Source organism: Danio rerio, chromosome 10 (genome assembly GCF_052040795.2).
Source record: "Danio rerio strain M-AB ecotype USA chromosome 10, GRCz13ab, whole genome shotgun sequence".
NCBI classification, from domain to species: domain Eukaryota; kingdom Metazoa; phylum Chordata; class Actinopteri; order Cypriniformes; family Danionidae; genus Danio; species Danio rerio.
This window is the reverse complement of record NC_141030.1, coordinates 4,460,001-4,475,204: the sequence shown is the minus strand read 5'-3', so window position 1 is coordinate 4,475,204 and position 15,204 is coordinate 4,460,001. Positions and strand designations below refer to the sequence as shown.

At 36.0% G+C, this 15,204-nt stretch overlaps 2 long non-coding RNA genes across 2 annotated transcripts in view; one reads left to right on the top strand and one right to left on the bottom strand.

The window, feature by feature from the left end:
- LOC147834968 (uncharacterized) overlaps positions 1 to 15,204 on the top strand; it is a 722,499-nt gene that overhangs the window by 337,101 nt on the left and 370,194 nt on the right. The gene's annotated exons all lie outside the window — the stretch shown is intronic.
- Positions 3,662 to 10,216, bottom strand: LOC147841946 (uncharacterized). The gene is made up of 2 exons (XR_015500730.1): positions 7,168 to 10,216; positions 3,662 to 7,112 (listed from the first exon to the last, which is right to left on the bottom strand). It is a non-coding gene; the product is annotated as an uncharacterized LOC147841946 (long non-coding RNA).

Here is a 15,204-nt window from a genome sequence, read left to right as displayed (position 1 = left end):
CGGCCTCTCGCGGATTGGCGAAAACAAAAACTGCACAAATACGTACCTCCCGGGACGTATTTTGCGGTCTCCAGAAACGTCCGCTGGACTACGTTTTCAGAATGAGCCTGGGTTGGTTTTGTTTGGGATTATTTTTACGTTTGTGTTGTTTGTGTTTTTACCAAAATCTGGTTTAATTCCATGTCAACAGCTTCTTTAGAAATATTATTCCCAGGGAAAAAACACGACGTGTTCCCCCCCCCCCCCTGTATGTTATGTCCACAGCAAACTGATGTTTAGTTATAAACGTAACTTAAATATATTCTTTTGAAAGTAGCTTTTGAAAGAGGGGGGTGCAAGAGAGAAAAAAATCTAGAGGAATTGTAGATGGGAGTGAAAAACAATGTGAATATCTTAAAATATTTACTTAGTAGGTAACTTAACAGCTATTAACAATTAAGATAATTACGCAATCAGATAGTTTCTATTGCTGCACTACTAGCATCCCTAAATGGAACTGCAATCATGTTTGATTAGCTTTCCTAACCACTCTCACATGCCATTGCTCAGTCACACTGATAGAGCCACCCCAAGTTCACACTACTGGTTGATCACAGTAGAACCCTGTACCAAATTCACACCACTGCTTGAGCAGCTGTTGCTGTGTTGAGCTGTTTAAACATGACAGAAACGCTGTTCCCTCTCACTTTTCAAGGAAAATAAAGCTGGAATGAATTAAACCTGGTGCAAACTGTGTGATTTTGGCCACATTTTGCCATCTGAGACACATTTCAGGGAATGTAAAAGATTACTTTCATCATAAAGGAACAAAGTCATGGTCTTGTATTGCTTAGATTTGACTAATTGCAGTTTGTGATGAATTCTCTGACGTTAAAACAAATTTTAGTATTGTAATTTAGGAGACTGTAACTTCTTAAATGTTGATATAAACCTGTCTATATGGCATGCAGCAGAAATACACAGTGCTGTAGTGACGATGTATGATTTGAAGGCAAAAAATGTCCTGTGCCATTGTCTTATGGTCGATGAGTATTTTTAACGGCCTTTGTTTTTTAAAATACCTCAAAGGATTGTGGGTAAAATATATAGCTTTAATGTTTATTTTACAATATAGGGTTAAGTTTCACTCTACAAGATCTAATCCCCCTTGTAATTTCTTTTTATTTTTTATTTTTTAGAAAAGGCAGTTGCTAACAAGTGTCAGACACAAAAATGTTATATCAAACAGACCAGTCGGTTGACAGCGGCCTCTGGTGGATGTACGCAAGAACAGCAGGCACAAAATCAAGTTGCGAAAGAAATTTAAGATCTCAAAATGTACACACAGCGACCTCTTGTGGATTCACGAAAACAAGAACTGCAAAACACGTACCGTCTGGGACGTATTTAGCGCTCCAACCCTACCCCTAAACCCATTCGTCATTGGGGGACAAGCAAATTGTACTAAATTGTACAAATGAGATAGCGCATTCCAACGAATTAGCCACTAAATCGAAAAGTCACGAATTGCTGTGAGATTGTGTTGTCTATTCATAGCTCACAATTTGCTTTTTATTTCTGCCAGTTGTATTTATGTAACGGAGGCCAGCTAGTGTGTGCTGTGCAGGTAAACCTCACTCCTCTGACCTCTAAAGGTGCTCTAGCGACAGATGCTAGATCCCATGGTTTTTAGCCTCCTTGTTAGAGCAACCGACTACCATGCGGAAGGTCGCCGGTTCGATACTAGCTTGGAGCGGGTTGGGTGGCGTAGGACCGGTGGGGTTACATTGGTGCCGTGACCCGGATGGGAGTGAGGTTTAGGGGGGTGAGTGTAACGGAAGCCAGCTAGTGTGTGCTGTGCAGGTAAACCTCACTCCTCTGACCTCTAAAGGTGCTCTAGCGACAAACGCTAGATCCCATGGTCTTTAGCCTCCTTGTTAGAGCAACCGACTCCCATGCGGAAGGTCGCCGGTTCGATACCAGCTTGGAGTGGGTTGGGTGGCGTAGGACCGACGGGGTTACATTTAGGCTTTAAAGGTTAATAGTTTTATGAACAGTATCACAAAGAAAAAGATGTGTTAGCATCATAAATCTGTTGGCAATCCTCCAGAAGCCAATTGTAAAAGAGTTTTTTTGTTTAAGGAACCAGGTTTACTTCCAAACTGGAAGTCTAAAAATATGTATTGTTATTTAGCGTTCCTTTCACACTGCCCATTAAAATCTGCATTGAAAAATAGGCTGTACAGCTAGCTGGCCTATTCCAACCAATGTATTCCTACAATGGGATAAATAAAAAAGATGTACAGTCTGTCTTGGATTTACACAAGATGTGGTCATATTGTGCAATCTGACAAACAAAAAGCCATAAAGCCCAGAAAATAATCTCAGTGCGGAGCAGATTAAAAATATAGACTGCCTTGCACAGTGAGCAGGGAAAGACTATAGAGTATTTCAACCTTAAAAAATATGACACCCATCACCTTTCCTCGCTAATGTTTTAAATCTATCCCTGTGTGTATTTATTCAGAGGGTTTCCCTGCAGTTCCACATCTCCGCACTGACCGCGCTCATCACTCACATGAACGTTTTTCGCCTCGCTCCGGGTGAGTTTAACCTCGTTCTGCTGATTCCGTCGGTGTTCTTCCTCTTGTGCTTCCGCAGTGCTATTGATCCGAGTCTTCACCGATTGAGAGCGCAAAACTCAAGAGCTCACAGCTCAAGTGTATGAAGGAAGACCTATTTCAACGAGGCCACTTATCTTCACCTCGTTCACTCGTGTCTCACTTTAACAAGTCCTTCAATTTCAGATGAATTCCTGCAAGATCAGATCTGAGTCTGTACGATTATTACGAATTGTTTAGGTTATTTGCTAGCTAAAGGCTAAGTCGACTGTAAATGGAAATTAAATATACCTGAAAAGCAACACTGCACACAAAATCATTACTTTTTTCTTGGATTTTTTTTTTCTTAGATAATTTTGCTGATGTACAGTTGAAGTCAAAATTATTCAACATCCTATTTTTCTTTTTTCTTTTTCAAATATTGCCCAGAATTTCTAGAGAAAATTTTTATTTTAGCTACAATAAAAGCACTGTTTAATTTGTTATAAAACCATTTAAAGGTCAATATTATTAGCCTTCTTAATCAATATTTATTTTCAACTGTCAACAGAGCAAACCACTGTTATTCTGCGGTCACACTAGAGTTTGTGTGTTTGAAATTGCGTCGTATGGCGCTGAGAAAAATGGCGGGATTAAACAAGATAATTAGACATGTAAAAAAGCAAGCGATTGGTCCAAGCAAGTCCAAGCAACATTTCCAGGTTTTGATGCATACTTTTTGTTAAACTTTACATTTGAGTACAGTAGTTTTCTTTTTACTTGAAGAACAGTGGCCTACTATTTTTAATTAACTTTTAAAAGCACATTTTAAACGTTGACTTTTTATTTTGTTTGTTATTTGTTATCTATAAGCACAGTACAGTGTTAATGTTCAAACTATTTCTAACTTTTAAAGTGGCTGACAATATTAAATATTCTTAATAATAAGAATTAATCTGCCTTGTCATTATGGTGGTACTTGGAGGGAATTTTTTTTCTAGTATTTGATGAAAAAAGTTTGAGAACCACTAGTTTATTTCATTTGTATCTTTGTTCTGTTGTATTCCTCTACGGTTGTACTGTTTTGTTTTTTTTTTTTAAATATTTTATGCATGATTGATTTACCAACAGAATTATCACAATTAAATCTAAAACTATGATTTTTTTCCAAATAGAGTTTTAAGTCAATGTTGTGAAATAATATTCATGCCTGTTTATTTTTTCCCTGTTTTCTGTTTAACAGAGAGAAGATTTTTTTAACACATTTCTAAAAATAATAGTTTTAATCACTCATTTCTAATAACTGATTAATTTTATCTTTGCCATGATGACAGTAAATAATATTTGACTATATATTTTTCAAGACACTTCTATACAGCTTAAAGTGACATTTAAAGGCTTAACTAGGTTAATTAGGTTAACTAGGCAGGTTAGGGTAATTAGGCAAGTTATTGTATAATGATGGTTTGTTCTGTATACTATCAAAAAATATATAGCTTAAAGGGGCTAATAATTTTAACCTTAAAATTGTGTTTAAAAAAATTAAAAACTGCTTTTATTCTAGCCGAAATAAAACAAATAAGACTTTCTCCAGAAGGAAAAATATTATCAGACATACTGTGAAAAAATTATTGCTCTGTTAAACATAATTTAGGAAATATTTTTAAAAGAAAATAAAATTAAAAGGGGGGCTAACAATTCATATCTTCAACTGTTTAAACAAAATATCACAAAGTCTGCTTTGTATATATAATTTGAGTATATAACCTGCTCATGAAAGCTAATGCTTAATTTATTCCTAATTTTATCATGTTTAAGAAATTAACTAATTATAAACTTACTAATCTTGAGGTACATATTTCTAGAATATTGCAGCTTTGTATATATTAATTGATAAAAATTTAATTAATTGCCCGAATTCATAAGAAATTATGACATCAGAAAATACTTGAATTTTATAGATCAGTTCATTTATATTTAAAAATATTGATTACATATTTGTTTGTCACATATTTTATAGAAACCTCTTGGTAAGTAATTCACATTAACTAGTCACCCATCAAAAATCAATATTTACCATGTTGTATTTATTACAAATTCAGTTTCTTAGTAATGACATTTCAGATGCACTACTGTCATGCTTTTCAAATGTGCAGTTTTAATTATTAGCCCCCCTGAATTATTTGCCCCCCTGTTTATTTTTCCCCCCAATTTCTGTTCTGTTTCTGTTTCTAAACATAATAGTTTTAATAACTCATCTCTAATAAAAGATTTATTTTATCTCTGCTATGATGACAGTAAATAATATTGACTACATATTTTCAAGACACTTCTATACAGCTTAAAGTGACATTTAAAGGCTTAACTAGGTTAATTAGGTTAATTAGGCAGGTTAGGGTAATTAGGCATGTTATTGTATAACGATGGTTTGTTTTGTAGATTGTCCAAAAAAAAAAAATTAGCTTAAAGGGGCTAATAATTTTGCCCTTAAAATGGTGTTTAAAAAAATGAAAAACTGCTTTTATTCTAGCCGAAATAAAACAAATAAGACTTTCTCCAGAAGAAAAAAATATAATCAGACATACTGTAAAAATGTCCTTGCTCTGTTAAACATCATTTGAGAAATATTGAAAAAAAGAAAAAAAAATCAAAGGGAGAATAATAATTCAATTGTATATCAACCTCATTTCGATAAAAACTAAAGGACATGAATTCCCAGTCACGCACTTAAAATGGAAACCAAACTAAACTATTAACAGTCAGGTTAGGAAGCATGACAATGAATTTTCTTCAGATCACACGGAAACTAGACTGGACATTGGAGAAAGTTTGCGTTTAAGCACCAAGGAGGAGTGTTAGCACAAGGATAGTGCTGAAGAACACAGATATCACATTTGGTTCTTCAGGAAAGAGCAAATTCCGCCCAGCAAAGCCTGATAGAAACCCAAAATAGAGCGTCTGTGGCGATCATTGGTCTACACCCATCAAGCCTCAAGTCACATTTCTCCGATTGTATTTCAGGATCACCCTCTCCTGCTGTTCTTATCCGCCCCATTACTCTTTCCTGCCTTTAATAAAACAGACACAATAGTAATCTTAGAGAAACACATTCCCTGTCATGGTGACAGCCACACAACCTCCCTCTTTTCCTGCAAGTCTCTGGCCCTCTTTTGACAGCTACCTTTCAATACCGTAATCGCGGGGTAAGTAGCAATTTTCATTCAGCGCCACTATTCACAGGCCGTGCTAATGAAAGCCAGTACCTTGTAGGAACGGTTTCAAATAGGCTGATAGACAAGTCCTCTCCATTCTATTATGGAGACAGGCTCTTATCAGCGCGCCACAGTAATGCTCTTCCAAACCATTTGTCACCAGATTTACTCTCTTTACCCATCGCCGAACCCCAATCAGAATTCAATCCATCCCCCTCGCACTTTTGCCTGCACCTCATCTCCAACAGAAACCTTCGAACACTTCAGAGTAGATTCGACTTCAATTTAAAGATGTGCTGGGCTGCGCTTTGCAGAGTGTTTCATGAAAGTCAACTATATAAAGACAAAGACAAGCGGATAATCCTACCTCCTGTCTATTTTTCGCCTTCCACAGATCATGTTTTGCCAATGTACACACTGTAAACATGGGTAACACTTTAGTTTCGGTCACAATTCACAGTATCAACAAACCATTAACTAACACTACTGGCTTAATAAACTACTAATTAGCTGTTTATTAATAGTTAGTAAGGTAGAAGTTGGGTTTTAGTTTTGGGTAGTGTTAGGTGTGCAGAATAACATCATACTTCTTCACTACTATTGAGCAATTCATATCTTAATGGTGCTTTATGTAAGTTTTTGACTCTTCTAAAAAATAAAAATACCATGATATGTTTGCAGATAGTTAAGAAACATGCTGAGTGAACATTCCTTTTTATCTAAAAGGCAAGATAAGGCACCCTGGGTTGCCTTTTTAAAAACAGCATATTTGATTCCTTCAGTCACGAAGACTCTCAAGAACCAAATGCGACCTCTGGTAGGTTGTTGCAGAATGCAAAATGAGACACAGATTCAGAGTTCCACTTGAATATTAATTAGAAATTAATCTAAATATTATGAAGGTAAACATTAGGTGAGCAGTTTACATTGTAACCCCGTGTCCTAAAAACACGCTACTTGAGATTTGCAGTGATAAACAGTTTGGCTTTTTACACCAGACAGAAAAATTCAAATACGGTAATTCAGAATAGTGCACTCACTGCACTCCAACGAAATGGTATGGGTTTATAATCTAATTAACACATGTTAAACCTTGTCAGCACCATTAACGACGTATTAAACCTCTCGGCACCAATAACCTTGTGGTTAGTGCGTCGATACATGGCACCGAGGTGTTCATGGCGACCCAAGTTCGATTCCCAGCTCACGGTCCTTTGCTGACCCTTCCCCTATCTCTGTTTCCCATACTTTCCTGTCTCTACACAATAAAGGTGAAAACTCCTAAAAAATAATTAGAACACAATTAAAATACATATTAAATCTCTTTAACATCATTAAATGTAGATGCTGAATCACTGATATGTGTTGGTTTGCACTGAGTCGCTGTTATAAAGTTCATTATTTTTTTCTAAAGTTCATTCTGAAAACATACCGCTATATACCTTTTTGGAGAGCACCAAATATGTCCCGGGAGGTACGTTTTTTTGCAGTTTTTATTTTTGAGAATCTACCAGAGGCTGCTGTGTACGCTTTTTCAGATCTGGAATTTTTCTCGTGAGTGCCATACACACCTGCTGTTCTAGTGTAAATCCACCAGAGGCCGCTGTCAACTGACTGCCTAACTGACTGACCGATTGACTGACTCACCCTCCACCTTCCCTAAACCCAACCAATAGTGTTTTCAAAAGCACTGACTGACCCGCCCACCCCCTTCCCAGAACCCAACCAACAGTTTTAAAGAAGCAATCCAGAAAACAAGAAGTGCTCGACTAAATTTTACCACACTTTCAGATTTTATCACACCCTATGATTTACTTGTTTATTTTATTATTTGGCTTCTGTTTTAGCCTCACTTAAAACCAACTGAATATCAAGGTCTATTGATGTTAAAGCTTGACAGTGTGGACGTTACCACTATGACATCTATCAGACGTTGGATTTTGGTTGCCATACCTGTCGAATAGTATTTGACGTCAATATGACGTTAGTTTAAGACGTTGGATTTTGGTCACTTTCTAACAACCTAATATCAACCAAATATCAACGTCATTTGAAGTCATTATTGGACATCAAAATAATGTTGTCTTCAGACGCTGGCTAGACATTGAGTTTTGGTCACCTGACGCCACGACCTAAATTTAACCTAATATGAACATCTTATGACATTGTGTGCCTGCTGGGCAATAACTTGATGCGCTACAGAATGTTACGTTTACACACATGCACAAACTAAATGTAAATGCATCAGCTTTTTGCAACGCAAATACTCACTACTCACTACTCTTGAGTACTTTTGAAAGGGCTACTTTTTACTGATACTTTGAGTAATATTTACAACAGATACTCATACTCGCACTATATTTTTAGGCAAGTAATTGTACTTTTTCTTGAGAGTGATTTTTCAGTACTCTACCACTGGCAAATATTAGTATGATATAGTATGATAATAGTATGATAAGCAGGTATTTTGCTGCATCAAAAAGTGTGGTAATGATAACCATCCAACAAGCTAATCCAGCACAGTTTAGTGCTTAAAATGTCTCTAAAATGCAGTATTTGAACCTACATAATTTGCGATATCCAGAAATCTATATAGGGCTACGTTTTCAGAATGATGTTGTTGTTTTTTACATAAATCATATTTTCCCAATTTTCCCATGGATGGGTTTGCAGCTGGAAGGGCGTCCGCTGCGTAAAAACGTGCTGGATAAGGTAACGGTTCATTCCGCCGTGGTGACCCCGAATTAATAAAGGGACTAAGCTGACAAGAAAATGAATGAATGAATATTTTCCCAAAATTCACACTGTACAATTTCATTGTCTTAATCGTCTGTTTTTTTATTTTTGTTTTTTTCTGATTTTGTCATCTCAAACAAACATCATTTTTGATTTAGAGGAAAGCAAGCCCTCAGTATGGAAACATTTGATGAAAATCAACCATATCTTAAAACAATGACATGCGAAAAACCAACGCAATCTCACGGCAATTCGTAACTTTTTGATTTAGTGGCTATTTCGGAAGAATTCGTACGATCTAATTCGTACAATTTAGTACGATTTGCTCATCACCCAATGGCGGTTGGGGTTAGGGGTGGGATTAGGTGCCACGCCTCCTTTTTAAAATTGTAAATTTTCGTACAACTGAACTCGTACGAATTAGCCACTAAACTGACAAAACGTAAAATATTTACGTTTTCTCGTGAGATCAGGTTGGAATAATCCACCACTGGAATAATCTGTCTTTTATTTATGACGTGAATTGTGGTTTCCCATGTGAAATTGCTAAAAAATAAAAACAAGCTAAAAAAAATTCTCATGAGATCAGGCTGAGATTGTGTCTTGATTGTCTTTCTATTTCAGAATTTGTCATCTCAAATAGAAACTTCAGAGCCTATTCGTTTTCAATTTAGAATAAAGCAAGGCCTCAGTATGGAAACATTTGATGAAAATCAAACCATATCTTAAAACAATGACATGCGAAAAATCTGTGTGGATCTCACGGCAATTCGTAACTTTTTAATTTAGTGGCTATTTCATATGAATTCGTACGATCTAATTTGTACAATTTAGTACGATTTGCTCATCACCCATGGTGGTTGGGGTTAAGGGTGGGATTAGGTGCCACGCCTCCTTTTTAAAATTGTTAATTTTCGTACGACTGAACTCGTACGAATTAGCCACTAAATTGACAAAACGTAAAATACTTACGTTTCTTCGTGAGATCAGGCTGGAATAATCCACCCCCCTGTCTTTTATTTATGATGTCAATTGTGGTTTCCCATGTGAAATTGCTAAAAAAAAAAAAAAAAAAAAAAAGCTAAAAAAATTCTCATGAGATCAGGCTGAGATTGTGTCTTGATTGTCTTTTTATTTCAGAATTTGTCATCTCAAATAGAAACTTCAGAGCCAATTCGTTTTCAATTTAGAATAAAGCAAGGCCACAGTATGGAGAACATTGCATGAAAATCAACGGCTTCTTAAGACAAAGACATGCGGATAACCCCACCTCCCGGAAAAACACTGACCGAATTGAGTGTGTATGTGTGTGTGCATGTTGGCAACCTATTTGAGAAGCGGCTCATGCCAGCGAGGAAGACACAGTCTGCCGAGCGCAGGGATGAGCACTGAATGAAAAGGAGGAATACCTCAGAGACCCGGGGTGACCGAGAGGTGTCTCTAATATCTGATGTCTTTATTTCCAGCCGCACAATGCCGCCTGATGCGGGAATGAATAAGCAAAAATGGCAGATCCAGTGGGAAGCGGTCGTGTCTCCAGACGGTGAGGGAGGGAGGGGGGGGCGTCGTGGCTGTTGTGTGTTATCAGCGCTGTGCTCGCACTTCCTCGTCCCCGCGTCCGGTGGCAGGGGCCAGTCAGAGGCCAGTGTCTGAGGCCATTGTGTTGTCACGGAGGAAGCCCGGCCCTTCACGCCTTCCCCAAAACCCTGTGCATTTCCTGTGTCAAATTTATCATTTGCCACAAAAAGCACGAGAAAGACCTGACGAAATTCTGATAAAATTTGGCTAATGGCAGAAAACATACTGTTGTGCTCACAGAATGCACGGAAAGCCCAAACATAACTCAGTCGAGCTTTGAATGTTGAACTCTGAAATCCCTTGCATTTTTCCATGTGAACCAACCGTTTCCACCAAAATGATGCTAAATACATACAGTTAAAGTCAGAATTATTAGCCCCCCTGTTTATTTATTTATATATATATATTTATATATATATTTAGACTACATTTTATGTATATATTTAGATTACATTTTATATATTATTGTATTAATTGCAAATTCTTTCTTAAAACTCTACTTTTTGTATTAACATTATATGTTAGGCACCTAGGGTCTTAGAGTAACGAAGTTTTGATTCTCTATATGTCCTGTACATGTGGTTGAATTGACAATAAAGCTGACTTTGACTTTGCGATGATGACAGTGAAAAATATTTTACTAGATGTTTCAAGATACTTCTATACAGCCTAAAAGTACATTTAAAGGCTTAACTAGGTTAATTAGGTTAACTAGGCAGGTTAGGGTTATTAAGTTATTGCATAACGATGGTTTGTTCTGTAGATTATCGAAAAAGAATTTAGCCAAAAGGGGCTAATATTTTGTCCTTAAAATGGTGTTTAAAAAATGTAAAACTGCTTTTAATCTAGCCGAAATAAAACAAATCAGACTTTCTCCAGAAGGAAAAATATTATCAGACATGCTGTGAAAATTTCGTTGCTCTGTTAAACACCGTTTGCGAAATATTTACAAAAGAGAAAAAAAATTAAAGGGGGCTAATAATTCTGACTTTAACTGTATGTACCTCAAAAACAACTGTTTAAACAGATCTATTAAAAGCATAAGAATCGAGAATTTGTATTGGTGTAGCATGTTCCACAGTAACCTGTTAATGTATTCTAGTAACATTTTAGGGGAACACATTAATGTAATGAATTACATTTTAAATTTGTGCAATTTCATTACAGTTATCAAGACCCAACCTCCCTTTTGACAAAGTCCAGAATTTGGCCCCTAAATAAGCTCATTTGTTCAATTTTTGACAGTATGCTATCATAAATTGTAAAAATAACCAATAAAAGAAGGCTTCTAGTCAGTGCAAATAGCCTAGTGGCACAGTGCGCTGATATATAGCATCATGGTACTCACGACGACCCAAGTTCAATTCCCGTCTCGAGATCCTATACTGACCCTTCCCCTCTCTCTGGTCCAAATGCTTTCCTAAATTCTGACAGAATGACAAATGAGCTGGTCCAATTGTTATCTGCCTTTAGGCTGTAGCTTCTCATTTAAAACAAGTTTTGATAGATTCCCAACTCTTTTTTTTAATTTATTTTTTATGATGGATGATAATAAATTAGCATTTAAAATTAAGCACCTTTTCATATTTTTAAAATTATAATATAATTACATTATATATAAAACTGTAACAACTTGTTAAAAAACATACAATAAGTAAACAAAAAATAGTATGATTAGCGCTTTTTTTGTTCTTATGTATGGTAAGCAAATATCAGTGGAGTAAAGTAACTAATTACAAATACTCAGATTACAGTAATTGAGTAGTTTTTTGTTTTTTTAGGAATTGCAATTTACTAAGTAGTTTTATAAATGTGTACTTTTACTTTCTTTTAAGTAAATTTTTAGTGCAGTATCGGTACTTTTTTTCTCTTACTTTTACTCTACTACTTAATTTCATAATAATAATGTCCTTAGATGCTGGCTAGACATTGAGTTTTGGTCACCTGACGTCACAACCTAAATCTTACCTAATATTAACATCTTATGACATTGTGCGCCTGCTGGGCAATAACTTGATGCGCTACAGAATGTTACGTTTACACACACATGCACAAACTACATGTAAATGCGTCAGCTTTTTACAGTGTAACACTCACTACTCATGAGTACTTTTGAAAGGGCTACTTTTTACTGATACTTTGAGTAATATTCAAAACAGATACTTTTACTCTACTTGCACTGCATTTTTAGGCAAGTAATGGTACTTGAGGATGATTTTTCAGTACTCTTTCCACCTCTGGCAAATATTAGTATGATATAGTATGATAAGCAGGTATTTTGCTGCATCAAGAAGTGTGGTAATGATAACTATCCAACAAGCTAATCCAGCACAGTTTAGTCCTTAAAATGTCTCTAAAATGCAGTATTTGAACTTTGAATAACTGCAAAAAGTTATAACTGCAAATTAATAATTATACAGATTTAGAACAAGTGAATGATGAGAGAATTTTAAGTTTTGGGTGAACTCTTTGTCTTTTGAATATTTGTACTAGTACATTGTAATATTTTTCTGTGAATATTACGTTACTGAAAGAGCTGTGATTAATTTCGTAATTTTTAGGTAAATTCTATATTTTAAAAGTAACTTCAAAGTAAAGAAATTAGTAATCTGATAGAAGCCGATTAGTAATACTTTTTACATTCAGTTATAAGTAATGTAATTAGATTTAAATTTTCCAGTAGTAGTCAGTAATTTACTCAACACTGATAATACTTAAGATATTTATAGATCCACTTGTATACAAAACTGAATAGCTTATTATTTTTTTCTGATTGAGATATTATATTTCAACATTTAATTCAGATAATAAATTACAATAGGTGGCTCAGTGGTTAGCACTGTTGCCTCACAGCAAGAAGTTCACTGGTTCAAGTCCCAGCTAGGCCTAGTGGAGTTTGCATGTTCTCCCAGTGTTCGCATGGGTTTCCTCCGGGTGCTGCGGTTCCCCCCACAGTCCAAAGACATGCGGTATAGGTGACTGTAATAAGCTCAATTGGTTATAGTGTGTGTGAATGAGTGTATATGTGTGTTTCCCAGTACTGGGTTGTGGGTGGAAGGGCATGCTCTGTGTAAAACATGGAATAGTTGGTTCATTCCGCTGTGGCGACCTTCGAAATAGAGATTTAACCGAAGCAAAATGAATTAAATGAATGTCTCATGTAATTAATCTTTAGATTTTTTTTCCTGTATGTTTTTGCAGATACTGTATTATTTATTAAAATTTGCTTAATTCAAATTCCGTATAAACTGCATAGAATAATAATAATAATAATAAAAAAATTAAATAAAATGTTTTATTGCAAAGTATGGTCAATTTTCTGTTTGTGTTCTGACAGACAAAACAAGGTTTGTTGTAGTGTTCTATGGAAAGCAGTGCAAAATATATGCAGCCCTTGAGGCAAAAGAGAGTTAGAATCAGAGAGAGAGAGAGAGAGAGAGAGAGAGGTGTACTGCTGAATACTAAGAGAAGAACAGCAGCGATGTGTCTTTAGTTTGAGAATGACCTTGCAGTCCATCAGATGAGACGGGACGTGCGGTCTTAATTGTGCATAACCCCACATTTTACTAAACGTCTTTTCTTCATTCTTTAAAATGTCCTCATTAGTGATTTATCAGTGTTACCACTGCAGTCTAATGCAATACTCCTTCATAATCCTTTATGTGTGTGCATTGTGTTGAGAAGAAGTGTACTTTTACTTTATTCAATTATCAGATGCAAACAAGTTCCACAGATGCACACTGAAGAAGGGAACTTTTAACATGGGTCACCTAGCAACATACTAACAACAACACAGACATTTGGAACACCTTAGCAACCACATAGTAACAAATTAACATTCGCCTACTGTAGAACTCCCAATCAACCACACAGCAACAGGCTTTCAGAAATACAATAACATACAGTAGAAAGACACTCAGAACAGTCAAGAACACCCTAGCAATTATATACTGTAGCAACACACCGAGGCTATTATAGTTTTACATTTTTAAATGTGTTTTTATTTTAATACTATTTGTAAATTTGCTCTAAATTTTGAGTTTTTCTTTTCATTTAATTAATATTTTATTAGTTTCAGTTTAGTTTTTAATGCAAACCTCTTAGTAATAAAAATAAAACAACTTTTTGAATAGAAACTGAACCCAAAATTACACAAATGCAACAGAAACAAATTTAAAAAGGTAACATTATGAAAAATTAAGACAAAACTTCTTCACATTAAAGATCACGCATAGATTTAAACATGCCTAGATTTCATTTGAAGAAACAAAATTTAAGTGAAATTTCAGGGATGTAACTCTATGCACGCGCTGGCAGATAGGTCACCGAATCTGCTCCTGCGTCATTAACTATATGGCACAGGAGAAGGGCTGCTGTCACCTCGGCAGCCAATAAGCTTGCTCCTCATCAGTTTAAAAGCTCTGCGTCATGTTAAGCTGTTTAACCTGCGGCACGTTTTCAAAGACCCTCCTCCACCCCAGCTCCACCTGTGTCTAGATCTGCTACAGGGGTTATATATTTATTATGTTTGCAGCAGCGTGTTAGATTCTGAGACGGCTTGTCTGTGGCAGTAGCAGATCTCGGTACTTGCTCTGCCATAATAATCAAAGCAGCAGTAGAAGCAGCGTTGCAGATCTATACCGCCAAGACCAAATACATCCACGCTGCCTTACACATATTCATTACTATAATAAATATCGAGAGTGTTCATGACAGAATAAAAGTTAGAGGATGCTGTTTGTATGCAAAGTTAGTTGTAGTGTTTTAAACATTTTTGACCAATAGTTTTAGTCGCGGTTTTAGTTTTTGATTACCTTAATAACCTTGCAAAGCACTAAGAGGCAAATTACACAATGTGTTTTTAAGCTCTGTGAATGCGAGGCGTCTTTCTTGACAAGAAAAAGAAGTGTGCTGCGCTTTTTATGTTGCTAGGCAACCACTGCTGATATTGTTATAATTCATTCATTCATTCATTTTCTTGTCGGCTTAGTCCCTTTATTAATCCGGGGTCGCCACAGCGGAATGAACCGCCAACTTATCCAGCAAGTTTTTACGCAGCGGATGCCCTTCCAGCCGCAACCCATCTCTGGGAAACATCC